This window comes from Triturus cristatus, chromosome 8, assembly GCF_964204655.1.
Source record: "Triturus cristatus chromosome 8, aTriCri1.1, whole genome shotgun sequence".
NCBI lineage: Eukaryota > Metazoa > Chordata > Amphibia > Caudata > Salamandridae > Triturus > Triturus cristatus.
In genome coordinates this window covers 1689735468-1689756208 of record NC_140591.1, presented here as the reverse complement: position 1 = coordinate 1689756208, position 20741 = coordinate 1689735468, and the positions used below count along the sequence as shown (strand labels likewise).

Genomic DNA, 20741 nt, shown 5'->3' with positions numbered 1-20741 from the left:
CCCAACAGGTATCTCCAGTATGCGCAAGGGAGCTGCGTTGCAGAGAGGTGGTCTAGGCCGTGCCCCTTTTTACATCTCTCTGCAGCGCAGCTCTGTGGGGCTTACTGGAGGTACCTAGTGGGCTAGTTTGGCCCAAGAGACCCTTAGGATTCGAGGGGACTTAACCTCTCAACTTAGAACGGCCACAGGGCGCGTTTACACAGTGGTGAAGGGAGGGGACGGGGCCTGAGGTGACGTGTGCAAACACGCCCTGTGGCGCGTTTTAAGTTGGGAAAATAATTCCCTTTCAATCCTGAGGGACCCTGGGGGCCAACTAGCCCACCAGGTGCTTCCAGTAAGCGCCACTGCTCTGCGTTGCAGAGAGGTGGTGCACGCCGTGCCCCTTTTTACACCTCTCTGCAATGGCGCTTACTGGACGTACCTAGTGGGCTATTTTGCCCCAAGGGAGCCTCAGGATTCAAGGGGACTTAATCTCCCAACTTAAAAAACGGCCACAGGGCGAGTTTAGACAGTGGGGAAGGGAGGGGACGGGGCCTGAGGTGACGTGTGCAAACACGCCCTATGGCGCGTTTTAAGTTGGGGAAATAATTCCCCTTCAATCCTGTGGGCCCCTGTGGGTTAACTAGCCCACCAGGTGCTTCCAGTAAGCGCCACTGAGCTGCGTTGCAGAGAGGTGTTCCAGGCCGTGCCACTTTTTACACCTCTCTGCAACGCAGCTCTGTGGCGCTTACTGGAGGTACCTTGTGGGCTAGTTGGACCCTAGGGATCCTCAGGATTCAAATGAACTTAATCTCCCAACTAAAAACAGCCACAGGGCGCGTTTACACAGTGGTGAATGGAGGGGATGGGGCCTGAGTTAACGTGTGCAAACAAGCCCTGTGGCGCGTTTTAAGTTGGGAAAATAATTCCCCTTCAATCCTGAGGGACCCTGGGGGCCAACTAGCCCACCAGGTGCTTCCAGTAAGCGCCACTGTGCTGCGTTGCAGAGAGGTGGTCTAGGCCGTGCCCCTTTTTACATCTCTCTGCAACGCAGCTCTGTGGCGCATACTGGAGGTACTTAGTGGTCTAGTTGGACCCTAGGGACCCTCAGGATTCAAGGGGACTTAATCTCCCAACTTAAAACGGCCACAGGGCATGTTTACACAGTGGGGAATGGAGGGGACGGGGCCTCAGGTGACGTGTGCAAACACGCCCTGTGGCACGTTTTAAGAGGTAGTTTTAATCCCCCTGCCCTATTATATACTAGGGGCTTACAGAGGAGGTCATGCTAATCACAGGGGGACCCCAACGCATAGTGTCCCCTCGTGTATGTAGGTGTTTTCACTGTATTCTGAGTGTCTTTTAACATAGCACTGGCTCTAGGACTGGTTAGTCAGACTCAGTTACCACCAGTATCCGTCTGAAAAAGTTGAGGGTACAGGATGATTTTGCAACAAGGCTTCTTTCTGCTCTTCTGTTTGTTCTTTCTGCACGTTATCCTTCTTCCTGCACTTTTCTTCGTCTTTGAGGACTTCTGTTGCTTCTTTCTGCATTTCTTCTTTTTCTTTCTGTGTGTTTTTTCTTCTTTCTTCACATGTCCTAGCTCTGTAGGCATAGTTAGAAATTAGCATTTAAAAAACCTTTGAAATTCACTGAAAAAACCATAGGTTTCAGGCACGATATAGTTAGGAATTAGCATTTAAAAAACCTTAGAAATTCACTGAAAAAACCATAGGTTTCAGGGGCGTTATAGTTAGCTGGACTTTTCACTCATACAAAACCATTGAAATTCCCCCGTTATAGTTAGTTCAGCTAACTATAACTTGCGCGCCCGCAATGCACTGCTGATGACGTCACATATTACATCACTTATGACATGGTCAGTGACATCACTCATGACATCACTGATGACATCTCAAATGACATCACTGATGACATCACTGATGACATCATCCTTGTGATAGAGTGGCAGACCACCTCTCCCCCTAATATAACCTTTGATACACACATTCAAAAATAGAAACTACAATTTTCAAAACAATGGACATACCAATACCAGTTACAACAACCTATTCAGTAATTCTAAGATCCACATACACATCCACTCATTCACCAACAGTCCTATACAGTCACTCATACATGTACTCATCATATGTACTCATACACCTATACATCCTGATACACGCCACTCATCCATAGAGTTACTCACACACATAGTCACTCATGCTAATAAAGAATCAAACATCCATTTACTTGCATATACAGTTATATACACAACACCACACTTACTTCTACGGAAACTTACACATACTTAGTCTTTTAAACAATCACTTATAGAAACACATACTTATTCATACAGGAACTCTTTCAATCTCTCACTCTCACATGTACTCACTTATATACAACAATAGTCACATATACTAGTTTAAAACATATGTAGATACTCATAAAGACACTATTGAGACAGTCATTCACTCACTAACACACCCATGCACACACTCATCCACCCATACAGTCCTGCACACATGCTGTCTTCAACACCTACAAACAGTGAGTCACTCGTTCATGCACCTATGCACTACGTAATACCCCCCACCGAACCATACAGACACTCAGACACTCATACTGATACTCAAAAAACCAACTAATAACCTATATAGACACTCATGTAGCTACTCACCAACCCATGCAGCCACTTATACACAAAGTGAGAGACAGATACAGATATTTACATATTTAAACATTATTCACTAAGCCATGTATTCACTAAGATGCACTTAATCAGTCAATTATACAATCAATTTTTCAAAAACAAATCATCCATTTTAGAACTTATATACCCATGTATTCTTCCATCGACCTTGAGATATACATATGTAAAGCATATGTAATTTTCAGAAAAACACACATTCACTGGATGATGTCATCAATGATGTCATCAATGATGTCATTTGAGATGTCATTTGAGATGTCATCAGTGATGTCACTGACCATGTCATGAATGATGTAATATGTGACATCATCAGCAGTGGATTGCGGGCGCGCGAGATGTAGTTATACAGTACAATACAAAATATACTTTCTCAGAATGAATTACTTTAGTTTAAATACTTCGCAAATAGGCAATAGACTTTTAAGTACAGTAGCTACAGTTGTTGCAATGGGCAACACAATTTCAAACACAAAGCAACATTGAGCTCAATGTGAATTTCTCGTCAAATGCAATTAGTTACTTTATGGATTACTTTTCTAACCACAGGACTGGGTGCTAGATTCAGTCCTTGGACATCTCCTGTAAACAGTTGAGTAAAAGCGTTTTGGTTACAGTAGTGATGTTTAAGGATTATTATTGTATTTTAAAAGTTGACACTTAGAACATTTTTCACATATAATCACCAATGTGATCCTATGGCAGAAAGTAGTGTTATCGTTACTTTTTCTTACTCAGTGGTGGATCCTGGATCCAGCACAGGTGAATCTCCTGCAAACAGTTGAAAGAATGTGTTTAAGTCATACAGACGATTTTTTAGGAATATTTTTAGTTTGTGAAAATAGACAGAAACTTTTCTACTTAAAAGCACACAATGGATTCCTATGGAAGGAAATACAAGTTACTGTTAAGTACGCTTAAAATTACTTTTCAGGGTCAGTGATGGTCTAAAAGATGCAGCACTGGGTTCTCTCCTGATAACAGGTGAGTAAATGGGAATTCGTAGTTCGGCTGATTTTAGAGGAATATTTGTACGTTTCAAAAATGGACACTTAGAAACTTTTCTGCTGAAAACCACACAATGGATTCCTATGGAAGGAAATACAAGTTACTGGTAAGTACGCTTAGAATTACTTTTCAGGGTCAGTGCTGGTCTAAAAGATGCAGCCCTGGGAATTAATTCCTCTTCAATCCTGCGGTGCCCTGGGGTCCAACTAGCCCACTAGGTACCTCCAGTATGCGTCAGGGAGCTGCGTTGCAGAGAGGTGTTCAAAGGCCACGCCCCTTTTTACAACACTCTGCAACGCAGCTCCGTGGCGCTTCCTGGAGGTACCTGGTGGGCTAGTTGGCCCCTAGGGGACCTCTGGATTGAAGAGGAATTAATCCCCCAACCTAAAACGCACCACAAGGCGTGTTTGCACACATATCACCTCAGGCCCCGCCCCCTACCTTCACCACTGTGAAAACGCGTCCCGTGGCGTGTTTTAAGTTGGGGGATTAAGTTCCCTTGAGTCCTGAGGTCCCCTGGCGGCCAACTTGCCCACCAGGTACCTCCCGTATGCGCCAGGGAGCTGCGTTGCAGAGAGGTGTTCAGAGGCCACGCCCCTTTTTACAACACTCTGCAACGCAGCTCCGTGGCGCTTACTGGAGGTACCTGTTGGGCTAGTTGGCCCTTAGGGGACCTCTCAATTGAAGAGGAATGAATTCCCCAACTTAAAACGCGCCACAGGGCGTGTTTGCACAGTATCATCTCAGGCCCCGCCCCCTACCTTCACCACTGTGCAAACGCGCCCCATGGTGCATTTTAAGTTGGGGGATTAAGTCCCCTTGAACCCTGAGGTCCCCTAGCGGCCAACTAGGCCACCAGGTACCTCCAGTAAGCGCCACGGTGCTGCGTTGCAGAGAGGTGTAAAAGGGGGTGTGGCCTCATTACACCTCTCTGCAACGCAGCCCCCTGGCGCATACTGGAGGTTCCTGGTGGGTTAGTGGGCCCCCAGGGACCCCCAGTATTCAAGGGGAATTAGTTCCCCCTCTGCAAACGCGCCAGGGTGCACGTTTGCAGAGTGGTGTAAGGAGGGGGCGTGACCTCCGGCCCAATCCCGTTTTTTTTTTCCCTTCTTTTTCTAGAAGGGGGGCTGTGTAGCCCCCCTTCTTTTTAATTTTTTTGGGCCCTGCGGACCCCATCCCCCAGGGCCTGACCCCAATTTTTATATATGAAAAAAAAGAAATCGGGAAGGGGGCCGCTTGGCCCCCCTCCCGAGGCCATAATTTGCCCCGGGGACCCCATCCCCTGGGACATGGGCCTTTTTTTAAAAAAATGTATGGAGGGGGCTGCGTAGCCCCCCTCCTCTGGCCACTATAAGGCCCCGGGGACCCCATCCCCGGGGCCGGCCATTGTTTTTATTTTATTTAATGGGGAGGTGGGGCCGCGTGGCCCCCCTCCAGGGCCACTTCTGGCCCCGGGGACCCCATTCCCCAGGGCCTGGCCTCTCGTTGGAGACCGTGGGGGGGTCCCCAATTCCCCCACGGTCCCATCCGGCTCCCCGCCTCCTGCGGGAGCCGGCATTGCTTTTCCACATGGGGAGCAGCTAACATGCTGCGCAGCTAACATGCTGCTCCCCATGTGGAAAAGCAATCTGCTTTGCTTCATTGAAGCGAGAGCAGGTTTCCCTGCTCTCGCTTCAATGAAGCAAAGCAGTTGGCAATGGCAAACAGCAGTGTCCCGGGGATGGGCACCCCGGGACACTGCAGGAGCCGGCCCTGGGGGGTGGCGGTCCCCAGGGCCAATACAAGGCTCCAGGAAGGGGGCCGCATGGCCCCCCTCCCACACGTTCAAGTTGCCCCGGGGGGTGGCGGTCCCCAGGGCTTGGGGGGCCTGAGAGCCCTCCCACATCAAATTGTTTTAAGGCCCGGGGGGTGGCGGTCCCCAGGGCTGGGGGGGCTGCGAGCCCCCGACCTATGTTAACAAAGCCCCAGGGGTGGCGGTCCCCGGGGCTGCGGGGGGGCCGTGAGCCCCCCCGCATATACAATCTTTGAGGCCCGGGGGGTGGCGGTCCCCGGGGCAGTGTGGGAGGCATTGGGACCCCCCACACTTTTTTTTTTCATTATACCCCCGGGATTTGACACCCGGGGGCAAATTAGAATATTCAGCGCGGGAGTCCGCGCTGAATTTTTTTTTTTTTCGGCTGAAATTCGCGCTGGATGCGCGACTCTCGACGATTTAAAAAAAAAAAAATCTTTTTTGTGCCCTGGGGCTCCTTGTGGGACCCCCTGAGCAGGCCTAGGGGGTCAGGGTGTTTCTACCCTGCCCCCTTTTTGTGTTTTTTCGCATTTGTTTTTTAGGTTCCTTGTGCCTCGGTTCTACCGAGGCACAAGATGGCTGCCGACACTTCCTGATCTGGAGTGTTGGCAGCCAAATAGAATACAGCTCGTGCACGGCAGGATGCGCACTGGGTGCGGGGAGGGTGCGCGGATCATCCGAGGCCATAGATATATCTCTGATTTTGCTTTTGATTTTCTCAGGAACTACTGAACGGATTTACACCATTTAAGCAATAGGCACGAGTCTGAACTGAGGACTACCTCTTTGCCAAATTTGGTGTAGTTTCGTTCAGCAGTTCGGGCTGTAGCTGCGTCAACAGGTCCTATGGGAAAATGCATGGGGAAAATGCGTTTTGGGACCCACCTTTTTTCTCTGCCCCCGCTTGACGAATCACCGGGAAATTTTCAGGATAGGAGCGGACCGGAGCTGGCCAAAAGTTTGGGAAATTTCGCGAAGATTCGTCAATCGGTGCCAACGTTATTCCAAATAGAATGTTGCGGATTTCCTATGGTCCTAACTATATCTACCTACTGGCGACCACCAGTAGGTAATATATATATATCCACAAACAAGGTTGCCTGTAAAGGAGTTGCCACACGACAGGTAAGTCTCTGCCACAATTCTTTATTGCAGGTTCAGCGAGAGCTATGCCGCACAGCACACAATTCAGTCCAGTAAGTGCCTGATGCGTTTCGTGTCCGTGAACACTTTATCAAAGGCTCTGGAAAACTTGCACAACCATTTCATTTCTTGGCGCCACTTATAGATGAAAACGTGTATCCGCCCCCATGGGCTGGCCAAACCCGTGGCCTGCTGGACAACGTAGTGCCGAATCTTGCTACCGTGAGCCGACCTGGCTGTGCCCCAATTGAAAGGTATTACCCCAGTGGGTTGGTGATGCGTGGATAAGATCATCACTGAAACGTTGTCTCTGCAAAAAACCGGCTACTTGTCCCATATGCAGTGGCGACGGTTGACGTCACTGCTGGAGTGTTACCAACCGCACCTGGCTTCTTCGCGGCTCAGGCAGGCCGCCAAACATCCACAAACAGGGTTGCCTGTAAAGGAGTGATGATCTTATCCGAGCGTCAGGCACTTACTGGACTAAATTGTGTGCTGTGCGGCATAGCTCTCGCTGAACCTGCAATAAAGGATTGTGGCAGAGACTTACCTGTCGTGCGGCAACTCCTTTACAGGCAACCTTTAATGTGGGGAGACAGACAGACGGGGAGGCAGACAGACAGACAGAGAGACAGACAGACACACACGTCCTGCAACCAAGACTTAGGGCCTGTTTAGAGTTTGGCGGAATGCTTACTCCATCATAAACGTGACCCCACTTGCCTGATTACCAATGCATTATATCCTATGGCACCTGTAATAAGACGGAAGGGATATCCATCACAATGGTGACAGCGTTACAGTCGCCACAAGTCAATTAAATCTCACTTCACACCTTTTGTGTTTATTAACTCTCTGCTCTGCTCTGCTGCCTGTGTACCTCTTCTGCTCATTTCTTGCTCGGTCTCTTTTGCTTTTCTGCTCGTTTCTCTGCCCTCTGTTTTTTTCTTTTTTCTTTTTTGCTCTGTTTTGCCTTTCCTGCTCATTTTTCCGCCGGTTTTCTTGACTTTTGTTTTGCTTTTCCTGCTCATTTTTCTGCCATCTCTTTTACTTTTTCTGCTTGTTTCTCTGCCCTCGGTTTCACCTTTTCTGCTCATTTTTCCACACTCTGATTTTCCCTCTTCTGCTCTGTTTTTTCTTTCCTGCTTGTTTTTCTGCTGTCCTTTTTGCCTTTTTCTGTTCATATTTGCTCATTTTTCTGCCCTCTGTGTTGCCTTTTACTGCTCGTTTCTTCTCTCTTCCTGCCATCTCCTCAAGACCTGTCACGGGGTAGCTGACACAACAGAGACCTCGTGTAGTGGAGGATGATCATGGAATCCAGGTAGTTGATGAAGTATATTTATTTTAAGTAAAAGGTACAGGAGAAGAGTACATTAATTAAGAAAAAGTGAAGGAAATGAAAACCCCACCAGGAGCAGGATGGTACCAGCTCAGCCCTAACTCTCAACTGACCACCCAGAGCACTGCAGCGTTCTAATACATCATCGTGATGTCAACATTCTACAGGCTAGGCAGGAGACTATGGGGAAATATGTGAAGTACCATTACTACACCTCACATCCCAGCGCCCAGATACACGCAGGGGTAACAGTTCCGTGCTCTGCAATGCTGATGGATTGGTTTGTGCAAGTCTCCAGCAGTCTTGATACCCTACCCAATGGAAGCGAGCAAGTGCCGGAGGACAGCGGTGTTTCTTCTAGGGTCCAGTCTCCTGAAGCTGAGGGCCGCGGCCATCTTTTCCTGGTGATTCCTCAGGCCTCCTCAATCTTTGTATGGCCTGTGTCGGTGTCAGGCATCTTCTCTATGGCCTTTGTGGCAATCAGTAAGTGTTCTTCACAACATCCTTGGAACGGTGATCGAGGGCAATGGTGTGGCTTCACGGTGGCCCCCTCCTGGTACTTAGGGGTCACCAACGTCAGCTTCCACACGGGTGATGCCCTGGCTGGAAGGTGGCCCTCTACTTGCATACAGTTCAGTTCACGCATGGGCATTGGGCAGCGCTTCACAGTGACCCCCTCTTTGTACATGGGGTCACCGACTACAGCTCACACACCAACAATGTCTTTGGCTTCATAGTGGTTCCCTTCTTGCACACAAGGGTCACTGACCTCAGCTTGCAGATAGCAGCAGCCTTGGCTTAGCAGGGATTCCCTCGTGGCCAATGGTGGTCACTGACCTCAGCTTGCATATAGCAGCAGCCTTGGCTTAGCAGGGATTCCCTCTTGGCCAATGGTGGTCACTGACCTCAGCTTGCAGATAGCAGCAGCCTTGGCTTAGCAGGGATTCCCTCTTGGCCAATGGTGGTCACCGACGTCAGCTTGCAGATAGCAGCAGCCTTGGCTTAGCAGGGATTCCCTCTTGGCCAATGGTGGTCACTGACCTCAGCTTGCAGATAGCAGCAGCCTTGGCTTAGCAGGGATTCCCTCTTGGCCAATGGTGGTCACTGACGTCAGCTTGCAGATAGCAGCAGCCTTGGCTTAGCAGGGATTCCCTCGTGGCCAATGGTGGTCACTGACCTCAGCTTGCAGATAGCAACAGCCTTGGCTTAGCAGGGATTCCCTCTTGGCCAATGGTGGTCACTGACGTCAGCTTGCAGATAGCAACAGCCTTGGCTTAGCAGTGATTCCCTCTTGGCCAATGGTGGTCACTGACCTCAGCTTGCAGATAGCAGCAGCCTTGGCTTAGCAGGGATTCCCTCTTGGCCAATGGTGGTCACCGACGTCAGCTTTCACTAGAGCGATGCTGACTTCCACTAGAACAAGCGGACAGCCCGCACTCTTGTCTAACTCTTCACTCACCGGGATCCACTCAACAAGACACTGGCTGGGCCTCACTCTCTCCAAACACTGTTTTCTTCCTTACAGGACCCAGGGGTCTAGGCAGGCGGGCAGACATCTGGTGCTCCAGGCTCATGGCACGTGGTATTGACTCTCTGAGTTGTGGCTCCTCACCCAGCAGGGAGACTAGCAGACCGTGTTCCCTAGTCCTGGATCCATCGGATAGAAGTCTTGGTGATCTTCTCTCCTGTTGAACAGCTTGTGACACTCACACTGCCACCTTTATAGTCCAAATCCAGACATCTATGTGATTTAGTTTTGGGTCCTTTGATATTCCTGTTGTGCGTGTTGACGTTTTTGAAGTGCCCTCTCCTCTATACTGTCCATTGTCACGGGATAAAAGCAGACGCAGCTCCAACGACACAGGCCAAGGGTGTAACCAGGGATCACACCCGGCTAACAGCATCCGCTGAAGTATGCCTCTCAAAGGCTCAAAGGCTGAAGTCATCCCCTCTCTCCTGATCCCTTGGTCCTACAGGGCTGTCCTTATCAGACCCACACTGGGCCCAGGCTGCACTGACCAGTAACTCTTCCTGGGATCAGAGATGTTTGATGTGCGCCTCAGAGGCTTCGCTCTCCTTCCGCCAGTATTTCTGTTCCCCCCCATCCCTTAGTAATGTCAGGAATGCACATCTAGTATAAGGGTTCTAGTACTCACCTCCACTGGCCTTCCCAGGCCATGGGCTTCCAAAATGGAACTTACCTTGTTGATCTATTGCACTTCCTGACAGCTCTATTTGTTTCCTATAGACTACTAAACACATGTTTCCTATAGACTTCTAAACACATCTCCGCACCTGTGATTGCTTCACATTCTTAACACCTTTAATGTTTGCAAAATGAAGACGAATAAAAGTGAAAAGCACGAAGGGGCTCATTTATGAGCCCCTGCGTCACTTTTGCGCCACCGGTGCGTCACTTTTTGTGACGCACCAGTGGCGTACAACATGCGCCATGATGCGCCATATTTACAAAGTAACGCATCTACCTAGATGCGTCACTTTGTAAACTCCTGCGCTACATTATACCTACGAGATTTCACTGCGCCACTTCTAGGGTGCAAATGCATCAATATCTTGCGCCTGCCTCACAGCAGGCGTAAGACTGACGCAGGCCCTTTCACATGGGGCTTGCCCCATGTGAAAGGACACATTGCTGGAGTTGCGTCACTTTCATGACACACTCCAGCAATGCGGCACTTTTGCGCCTACAGATACGTCAGAAATACTGACGTATCTGTGACTCCTTGCGACATGATGCGTCATACTGTAAATATGACGCATCATTGGAGTCACAGGGAGGGCGCAGTGAAAAGTGACGCATCACTGTTTTCACGCAGTGATGCGTCACTTTTCATAAATGAGGCCCGAACTGTTTTTGTAAAACCCATCATCACGCGCTACTGCTGTTTCTAGGTGCTGTAAATTACAGTTTTGAATCATATCCAATGTATGGTACTCCATTTTCGACCTTCAGAAGAATGGGAGGCTAAGTCAGACTTCCAAGGATTCAAACTCACATTTTGTCAGTCACCACGTGCTTCAGCAGCCACTGTTCAACTCACTGAGCGACCCTGCAGGCTCTGGTGACGGTGTTGAGTAAAGAGCTATCAGCTCAGGGGATCTAGGAACCACTGTACATTCATGCATGTAACCTGTAGGGCACAGGCTGCCATACAGGTTCGTCTAGTCACCCTTTCATTCTTTGCTGGGCGAATATTGAGAGTGGCTACAAGGAGTAAATGCACCTGTTATGAAACTGCTAAGAGTCACTGCGATAGGGTGTGTGCGTCTAAACGACCAATGTGCATCGAAGTCAAGAAGTGTGTTCAGGCTGAGCGTCTGCCGCTTCATTCACTCACTCATCCTGTAATTTGTGCTGCTCCTGATCCCACAGGATCCCGCAGAAGCCAGCCTCGCTCTGCTGTCTCCAGGTGACTTACAGCTCCCCATGTGTTTCTGCCCTGATGGGGCGGAGTGTGAGAAGCCATGACAGCGCATCTGTATCCACAGCTGGCCGTTAGAGCGGATCAGGATGTCACACTTACTCACTACTCTGCCAAACTCAACATACACTCGCACCATCGTCTGCGCTCCTGCCTGACTTCTGCCTTCTCTGTTTGGATGAGTGGAGGTTTGACATTCAGGTGAGTCTTATCCCAGACTTCTTACTATCCATGGGCTGTCAGTAGAGCCCATGAACGACATTCCCACCCACCTTCTCCCAGGATCCTCTGCCCCATAGTATCAATTTAGTTTTGAAGCACTGACTTGCAGATGTGACGTGAAGTTGGGCGCTCAAAGACACTGCAAGAGAGACAAGAGAGAGGCGAAAGAGCGCCAGTCCTCTGCAGCAGCCTCCAGGACTCCCTCTCGGTCGTGGCATCCATCCCTGACCACCGATGTCCAGGCCAGTCCCTCCTAAATAAGAAAGACATGCGAATGGGTAATCCGACAAAGGCTATGCAAAGAGACGCGCGCACACTCCAGCAGAAACAGACCCGCTCCACATCCCCCACACATCCAGGCGCACACACGGTGCTGCACAAGTTTACTGGTACTCACCCAGGAGCCCCAGGCAGGCTGGACTCATGCTGAGACATCACCTGCAGAAAGAGGGAAAAGGGTGTCACGAATCACAAATCCGCGCTGAACCCGAAATGGCTGCAGAGAATTCCACATGCGAGACTTGCAGAGCGCAAACATTCATTTCAAGAGAGTCTCTCTGAAGTGCGCATCTTAAAACCCCGCGCCACATTTATCATTTTTAAACGCAGCCCAGCGAGACAAGCTGCTGCGACGCACTGCGCGAAAGGACCAATATATATGGCATTGCGGCGCTCTCCTTGCACCCCCACACTAGTGCAGCCTAGCGCCAATGCAGGTACCCTTGTGTCATGTGGCAAGGGTGTGTGCGTTGCAGGCAGGATTGGTTGTGTACAGGAAGCGACACCTTACTGCACAAAAACAATCATTTCAGGCAATTTCCTGGTTCGAAGTGTGCTGCAGAATGAAGAAAACAAAGAGGAGAAATAAAGCTATTCCCCGTTGCACCTCTGCTGGGAAGGCGTACAATTCTGATGCACTCCCAGGTTGGTAAATCTGGGATGCGTGGGAACAATCATCCACCACCCATGTAACACCACCACCACACTGTAATGCAAGGCGGCAACCTGCGGTGCCTTGCGTTACACCCAGCGGCGCCCCCCATTGGGGCGGAGACGCATCGCCCTCACCCCCTCCGCTGCTAGTGCAGCAAGGGTGAAAAATGAAATGGTGATACAGCCCGAGCAGTTTGAGAGCGGGCCGCTGCTGCTGACTGGCCGCAGAGGAGCGGTGCTCACTCCAGTTTAAAGTGCGCATGTCACTTTCGCTGGCAGTCTTGCAATGGCTAGCCTGACATGAGCACTTTAAACTTCTCCACCTAGCTGTCTTAGACAGCTGGGTGGAGAGCAGGCACAGGCCCCCAGGGCCTGCCGGAGCGTCTAAGCAGCCGGCTCCAGCCAATCCTAGCGCTGCTCTCATGCTGCTCAGCGTCAAGATTTGGCTTGGGGAGCTGGCTGAGACTCCATGAGGTGCTGTCGCGCTGACAGCATGCAAGAAGAAAGCACGGAGGGCGAAGAAGCTCGGTAAGTATGTTTTTTTAACTATATTATCTTTTTGCCCCAGTGACGAGCACTGTGAACAACTCACATTGCCTTGAGCCTTAACTCCAGAGCGCTCATTCACAGCCATGGGCGTCCCCGGGGGGCAAGGAGCGGCACTGCCCCCCCGCCCCCCTGGAGCGCCCCTCCTTGCCCCCCTGCAGACGCCCATGCTTAGTGTCTGTCAGTCACTGCCTTAGTTTGCTACTCATCTTTTTATTCACTCTCAGGTGTGCATTGATGGGAGATTTATATATTTATAGTGTTCTGGCGTGTGGCGCTTGCATCAGGAATTTCATTTTGTTAAAGGTGTAAGTTGTACTTCCAGGTCTCTGTCCTTTGTTGTTTTCATGACAGCGCTGGTTTCTCCGGTGGCTGCTGTTTGTTCGCGATGGGTCTGGTTCTTGGCTCTAGTGAAAGGCGCCCTTCGGCTGCTTTGTTGTGCTCAGAAGTGCGCGTTTCTTCATTTTACAACACCAGGCTCCCCGCGGAGCGTCTGCCTCTTGCTCTGGTGTTGTTTTGTCCTCAGGCTGCTCCCCGCCCCTTCTCACCTCTCTGAGAGCCAGTGCCCTGTTTTGACCCTCTACCTGCCGCCCACCCCCTCCCCCGCCTCTTCTCCCGGTTCACACCTTGATGCTTTCACACTTAACATCACCTCCATCTCGCATTTTCAGAGAGGGCCCCGGGCTCCCTATCACCGACATGAGGAGGAGGAAGAGAGAGGGGGGACAGAGGAAGACTTGGTGGGGTCAGGGAGACGGATACAGTGGGGGATGAGAGTGAACGAAGAGGGGGGGAGAGAAAGGGAGAGAGAGAAGCAGTGTGGAAAGAGAGACCGAGAAATAGGGAGGAAGAAAGATGAGAGAGCAGGTGGAGGGGGGTGGGGGGACCTGGGTAAGGGAGAGCAGCTTCAGAGAAGTGAGACCTGTGTCCTAACTCCGCCAGTGATGACAGCGGGTCCAAAGGAGAAAGAGCCGGGCCAGATAGAGTAGGTCCAGGCAGTGTGCACGGAGGCAGGCTCGGTGGGTCCGGAAGAGGGACAGGGCAGGCAGAACAGCTCCAGAGAAGGGCGAGCAGAACCGGACCAGGGCGAGCAGATCTGGACCAGCAGATCCTCCTGAGCAGGGAGACGGTGTGATACACAATCAGAATGTAGTGTTCATCTTTTGAGGTGCCAGGGGGTAACTTTAGGGTTCAGGGTGGGTATGCGTTTTGGGGTGCCAGGGGGTAACTTTAGGGTTCAGGGAGGGTATGCGTTTTGGGGTGCAAGGGGGGGAAATTTTAGGGTTCAGGGCGGGTATGGGTTTTGGGGTGCCAGGGGGACAATTTTAGGGGTCAGTGTGGGTATAGGTTTTGGGGTGCCAGGGGGGTAATTTTAGGGTTCAGGGCGGGTATGGAATTTGAGGTGCCAGGGGGACAATTTTAGGGGTCAGGGCGGGTATCGGTCATGGGTGCCAGGTGGGTATTTTTAGGGTTCAGGGCAGGTATGAGTTTTGGGGGGGCAGGGGTAATTTTAGGGTTCAGGGTGGGTATGGGCTTTGGGGTGCTAGGGGGTAATTTTAGGGTTCACGGTGGGTATGGGTTTTGGGGTGCCAGGGGTGTAATTTTAGGTTTGAAGGCGGGTGTGAGTTTTTGAGGGGCAGGGGTAATTTAGGGTCCAGGGTGGGTATGGATTTTGGGGTGCTAGTGGGTAATTTTAGGGACCAGGGCGGGTATGGATTTTGGGGTGCCACAAAAGAGAGATGGTTGTGGCACAACAACCCTATGGTGTATGAGATCATATGCGGCCTGCTTCCTGCCTCCCATGGCTCCTCCTGCGCCCCAGTGTTTCTTGTGCCCCACCTGGCACACATCATGTCGGAGGATGGTGATGACGTTAATATTTTGCCCCCTCCCCCCCCCCCGGAAAAATTTCTGCGGACGCCCATGTTCACAGCCCGTTACAAAAAGAAATCTGTTAACGAGCCATAATCGAGATCTTTGGCATCTGAGCCTAAAGGCAATGTGATTTATTCCAGTGCCTGCCAGTGCCCGGGCAGAGGGCCAGGCAGCGGCCAAGAAGACCCCATGCCCAGAGGCTGCTGTGCAGGGCCGAAGGCAGGCTGATCCCGTGGAGCGAGATGCTGGACTCAGGGGGTTACTGCAGCCATGGTCCTGCAGCGAGAGCCCCCCTGTTCACGGCTCAAGGCCGTGTGCAGCTAGGCCGGATTCAGCGGTCTGTCACAGGACCTGGGTGGGTTGGATGGGATATGGGCTGGGTGTGGCCTATCATAAAACAAAAACCAATGAACAACTCTCTTAAAGGACAATTAGGTACGAAGGTGACTTAAGCAAAACTGTTAAAAAGCAGAAATTTGACATCACTGGTGAATACTTCATCATTTACAACATCAGTCATTTCACTACGGGTGGTTATGGCAGTGAAAGCCCGGACCAACAAAAATACCTTCGATACGGCATCTCTGGTCCATACCAACAAAAATACCTTCGATACGGCATCTCTGGTCCATACCAACAAAAATACCTTTGATACGGCATCTCTGGTCCATACAAGCAAAAATACCTTTGATACGGCATCTCTGGTCCATACAAACAACAATATCTATGAAAACATCTCTGGTCCATACCAACAAAAATACCTTTGATACGGCATCTCTGGTCCATACCAACAAAAATACCTTTGATACGTCATCTCTGGTCCATACAAGCAAAAATACCTTTGATACGGCATCTCTGGTCCATACAAGCAAAAATACCTTTGATACGGCATCTCTGGTCCATACAAACAACAATATCTATGAAAACATCTCTGGTCCATACCAACAAAAATACCTTTGATACGGCATCTCTGGTCCATACAAGCAAAAATACCTTTGATACGGCATCTCTGGTCCATACAAGCAAAAATACCTTTGATACGGCATCTCTGGGCATTTTGATTTACCTGGTTCTACGTTAAAAGTGAAACGGTTATAGAATTATAAATTATTATAGCTGTGCTCAATGGAGGAAGAACGCAAAGTCTGTCTCGCAGGCTGCAACAGGCATGCAGCAAAAGTGATGCAGATGCAGTAGTCTATGTAAGTCATTGTAAATGGCGCCTGTGATCACACATGGAGTCGGTTCTGTGTCTGGGATACTCAATCTTTACATTGTAAGGCCATGCAGAGCGGTGATGACACGGGGGCTGAGCGCTCCGCCTGGCTGCAGGTGAAGGGGTGTGTGATGTCTCCAGTGAAGGACATTACGGGGCAAGTTATGGTTACATTGTCGTTCACAACTGTTGAATATCAGTGGTTTTCAGAGTCAAAATCATAACCATAACAGCACTTCAATTGGAGTACATAACTATTTTCTGTGAAATATGGTCCTACATTGATATTGAAGTTCTAGTGACATCATAAACCACCACGCCGAAGACCTGTTTGGGTGCACACAGGGCACGGCGTATGGCCTTATCATATTTGATGCACAGCCAGGTCACATCCTGCTAAATGCACTACCCCAGACATGACATACAACATCCATACACTGCTTACACTGCGCAGGGTTCTGTTAGAGGTGATTGTAAAGGATGAATCTGGCCCCTGAGAGCAGTGGAGTGCTATGCATAGCAACAGTGGAACTTAACCATAAACAGGACTACCGAGGCTTGTGGAGGACACACAGCGAAACCGGGGAGCAGCCGATGGAATGAGTGTGGGAGCGAAGCCAGTCATTGAGTGAGAGGAAGATAATAAGGAGGTGGATCCTGAAATAAAAGGGGTGGAGAGCAAATCTGAGGTATAGAGGAGGGGGTTTTAGTTCCATAGTCTAGAACCATGTACATAGATGGGCTGATTTTGTATGCAATTGATGGAGCAGGTAGCACAAAATTTTGTATACCTCCTCTATTTTTGCATGAAAATACTAATTATATAATCTATTAATTATAATATTATTAAACGAGTGTTGCATGTATATTAATCAACATTATTAATACTAAAATACACATGGGATTTGCTAATTGCACGGCTAAATAACTCTTATAACTAAAATCTGTACGAATATTAACAATAGTATATGTAGTAATAGAATACTGCATGATATATGTTGCTTTGTGATGTTGCACCCTTGAGGAGGATCGAAAAAGGTGAATATAATTGCTTTAAATGTCGCTATATGCTAGATAAATACAAGCACATAGAGGGATTAGCAAGGGGTTAACATTAAGATCACCATTTCCATGAATTAATTATTCTTTTGTGTTTGTTTCGCTTAAGTTGGCGTTTGGGCCTAAATCCAATATGGCCGCTGTCGCCACACGCAGAAGTGGCCACTGTCTCATGAGACGTGAAGTGAGCTGCGCATGTGCAAGAAATCTCCTAAACCTCGTAGCGACCTTTGCACAAACTGTCCCTGGTCAAGGAGACGAAACAGGACACTCGCCAAGACACGGGAACAATCAACCTTACAGTAAACCGGAACAAGCCGATACTTCGCTAACCAATGACCTCGAACTGTACTGAAAATCTTGAAATATTGGTTGTGCGATCTCAACCAGCCAATCACGACGGCTCTAAAGTTTAAATTTGTATCTTCTATGACTTGTTTTATTATAAAAAGGCTGGTGGAATAGGGAGGGGACAGCAGCGGGTGATGATCTCTCTTTCATTCATCATCTTTCCACGTTCGTTGTGACTCCTTTTCTGAAGATCCAGATGCTGCCCGACCGCTTGATGACTGCAAACTTTTTCTAAAAATCCACGGGCTATGATAGATGCTTGCACGATTTCTGGTCCTTTGATAAATTGGGACTGTAGCGTGCTGAGCAGAGAACTTTGAGCTTTGGCCGGCTTTTAGGGCAATTTACGACAAATGTTGGTTATGCAGAGCCAATGAATTAGAGGACTCCAGATAGCCAAATTAGGTAAATATGATGTTCTGCGGTTTATTTGAATTGATCTAAAACCCTAAACTTTTACGAGACAAATGCAAATACTAATCATTATGAAAATTTAGATAAACAAATATTGATTAACAAACATGAGTTTGTGGTTTCATTGAGGGAAATAAGGATTCTGAGTCTTAAATTGTGTTTTAGCTGGTTCTAAATCACCATCAACCAATCCAACTAAAATGGTCCATTGACCAGGTGGGTGGAGTGCCTTGATGTTTGAGACTAGGGATCTATAAGCGAAAGATATTAATGTATAGTTTGTAAAATAACTTTTCTCTCCCTATCGGTTATATAAGGTATTTCCCCCCACAAGTTCAGCGCTTGAATTACTCATCCATCCTGTGTGTGCAGACTCATGAGAGAGACGTGTGAGTGTTGGTGTTATGAGCCCCACCAATGACTGCGTGTGTGAATGAGCTAGTGTGACGTCGGGTCTGTGACGCAGGGAGGGTATCAATAAATGTTGTTCCCCATTTCCCAGTTTTGCGCTGGATCAGTTTTTCTGGTAGCAGTATGATGGTTTTTATTGTTTTGGTTTGGTGATTATTGCTTGTAAATTGCTTATTGATTATTGATTGTGGGAAAGTATTGGTATATGTATTAAAACTCTATGTTGAGTCGCGTCGAGTTCTATGTTCTTTGACGGCTTCTGGGATGTAGGAAGTCGGAAGTTTGTAATGGTTCCGTAGTAGAGCAGAGGTAAGCGCTGCTCTCAGGAAAGACGGAATTGTTGTTGCCCTGTAGGTACACGGGGAAAACGTGTGACGATTGGAGTTGCACGACGCATTGTCTGGGTTCAATTCGGTAACATCGTCGTGTGTTGCCATTAGGGACATTTTCTGTATGAGAGAAAATTATGGTAGCGAAGGTGACCTGTGAAATTTTGGTCTTAGGTCCCAAGAGTCCAAAAGGCAGTCTGATTACGCTTATCACTGGAAAGGTAATAGGTGTTCCCTAAGCTTGCTAGAAGGATAAAGTAGATGGAAGTGCTACTTTATTAACGTGTGTCATAATTCTGTAGTAGGACAGACTGTTCGCTGTTCTCGGGAAAGACAGAATTCTGTGTGAATTAACTACATTTCCCGAATGAAATAGCATTCAGGCTAATTGTGAAACTCTGGTTTTATTTCTCAGGAGCAGAGCGTCTCCAACTAGGGGTCTTAATTCCGAAGAAACGGTTAGCTAATGCTTGTTAGAAGGGTAAAGTAGAGGGATGTGCTACTTTATCAACGGAAGTAACGATTCCGTAGTAGGGCAGAGGTAAGCGCTGCTCTCAGGAAAGACAGAATTCTTGTAAGAAAGGTCATTAACTATTCTTTTGTTAGCGAAACAGATAATGGTGACTTTTTTATGTTGTTAATAACAGATCTGTAAGTCAGAAGAACGTAAAGAAGTTTGCCGATAAATTTTGTAAAGGAGGGGTCATCAGAAGCAGGAGTAGCGAGAAAAGCTGACGTCAGAAAGACCGCTCTGGGATTGGCCAGTCAGTACGAAACGTAGACGCTCCTGATTGGTGCGTTAGTGTATGCCGCGCTGAGAGTGGAAAATTACAGGGTGACGTAGACGCTCCTGATTGGTGCGTTAGTGTATGTCTCGCTGGGATTGGAGAATTACAGAAGTGACATAGACGCTCCTGATTGGTGCATTAGTCTGAGTCACGCTACGATTGGTTAAAACAACAGAATAGTCGTAGGGAAAATCTAGCAATACACGGAAGACAAAATGATGTATTACGATCCACCAGAAAAAGAGAAAAAGTCCTGGTTTGTAAAGATCAAGAGTTTATTTAAAAAGGACAAAACGATTGTGACTAGAGAGGGACAGTTGCTTCCCCCACCAAAATCACCTGTATCTTATATGGTTGCGAAATACGGATACCATACTTGTATCTGGTTGGATAATTGGGCAAAGTTTACAAAAGATGATGGAGTTTTAGCACTTCCAGAACATGGTTCATTTAATTTAGCGGTTTTGAGAAATTTAAGAGAAAAAATGATGAATCTAGAACCGAGACCTAGACCAACACAGTTTGAGGCATTGACAGAATGGGAAGATGAGATGCATGACAGAGAATGACAGAGGAGTGGCGGAAGGTACAAATATATGTTTGGTAGATCATATGGACAGGAGAATCATGATGATAGAATGAGGAGATGGCGAAGCGCAAATATGACTGAGGGTGTGTTTCCCGTAAGAAGTGCTGAAGAAATTAGCAATAGAAAATGTATGGAAAAGAGAAATAATATTGAGTCAAGAGGGTATGGTGTGCATGAATCGGAGGATGATGTTCTTGACGACATGTTTTATAAAAATCCACCCCCTTATCAATCAGATTCCACATTATTGACACCAAGTGCCCCAATGAGAGAGAGTCCAGGAAATATAAAATTTGAATCATTATCACAAGAAACAGAAAGATATAATCCCTTTAAATAGAGCAGAAACTACATGGTAAAATAGGTAATGAAAATTCAGCTGAACTAGCGAAGACCACTTTAGAATTAACTGAGAAAATTAGGGAATTAACAAAAAACTTGGAAGCTGTTACTGTTCCTGTAACTATAGGACCAGTGATGCCTATTTTTGATAAACAGAAGGATAGTGAGCATTGACTGACGATTCCTTATAACAGTAATAAACAAAATGAGAGACTAGAGAAAATTGCCAACGAGAACCCATGGAGACAAACA

At 48.2% G+C, this 20741-nt stretch overlaps 1 pseudogene across 1 annotated transcript in view; it reads right to left on the bottom strand.

The window, feature by feature from the left end:
• Nucleotides 1-20741, bottom strand: part of LOC146808618 (immunoglobulin superfamily member 1-like) — a 364489-nt pseudogene that overhangs the window by 330941 nt on the left and 12807 nt on the right. The window contains exons 2-3 of the transcript XR_014967581.1: nucleotides 12034-12074; nucleotides 11740-11889 (exon numbers count right to left, since the gene is read on the bottom strand). The product of XR_014967581.1 is annotated as an immunoglobulin superfamily member 1-like (transcript). The remainder of the gene's footprint in view (nucleotides 1-11739; nucleotides 11890-12033; nucleotides 12075-20741) is intronic.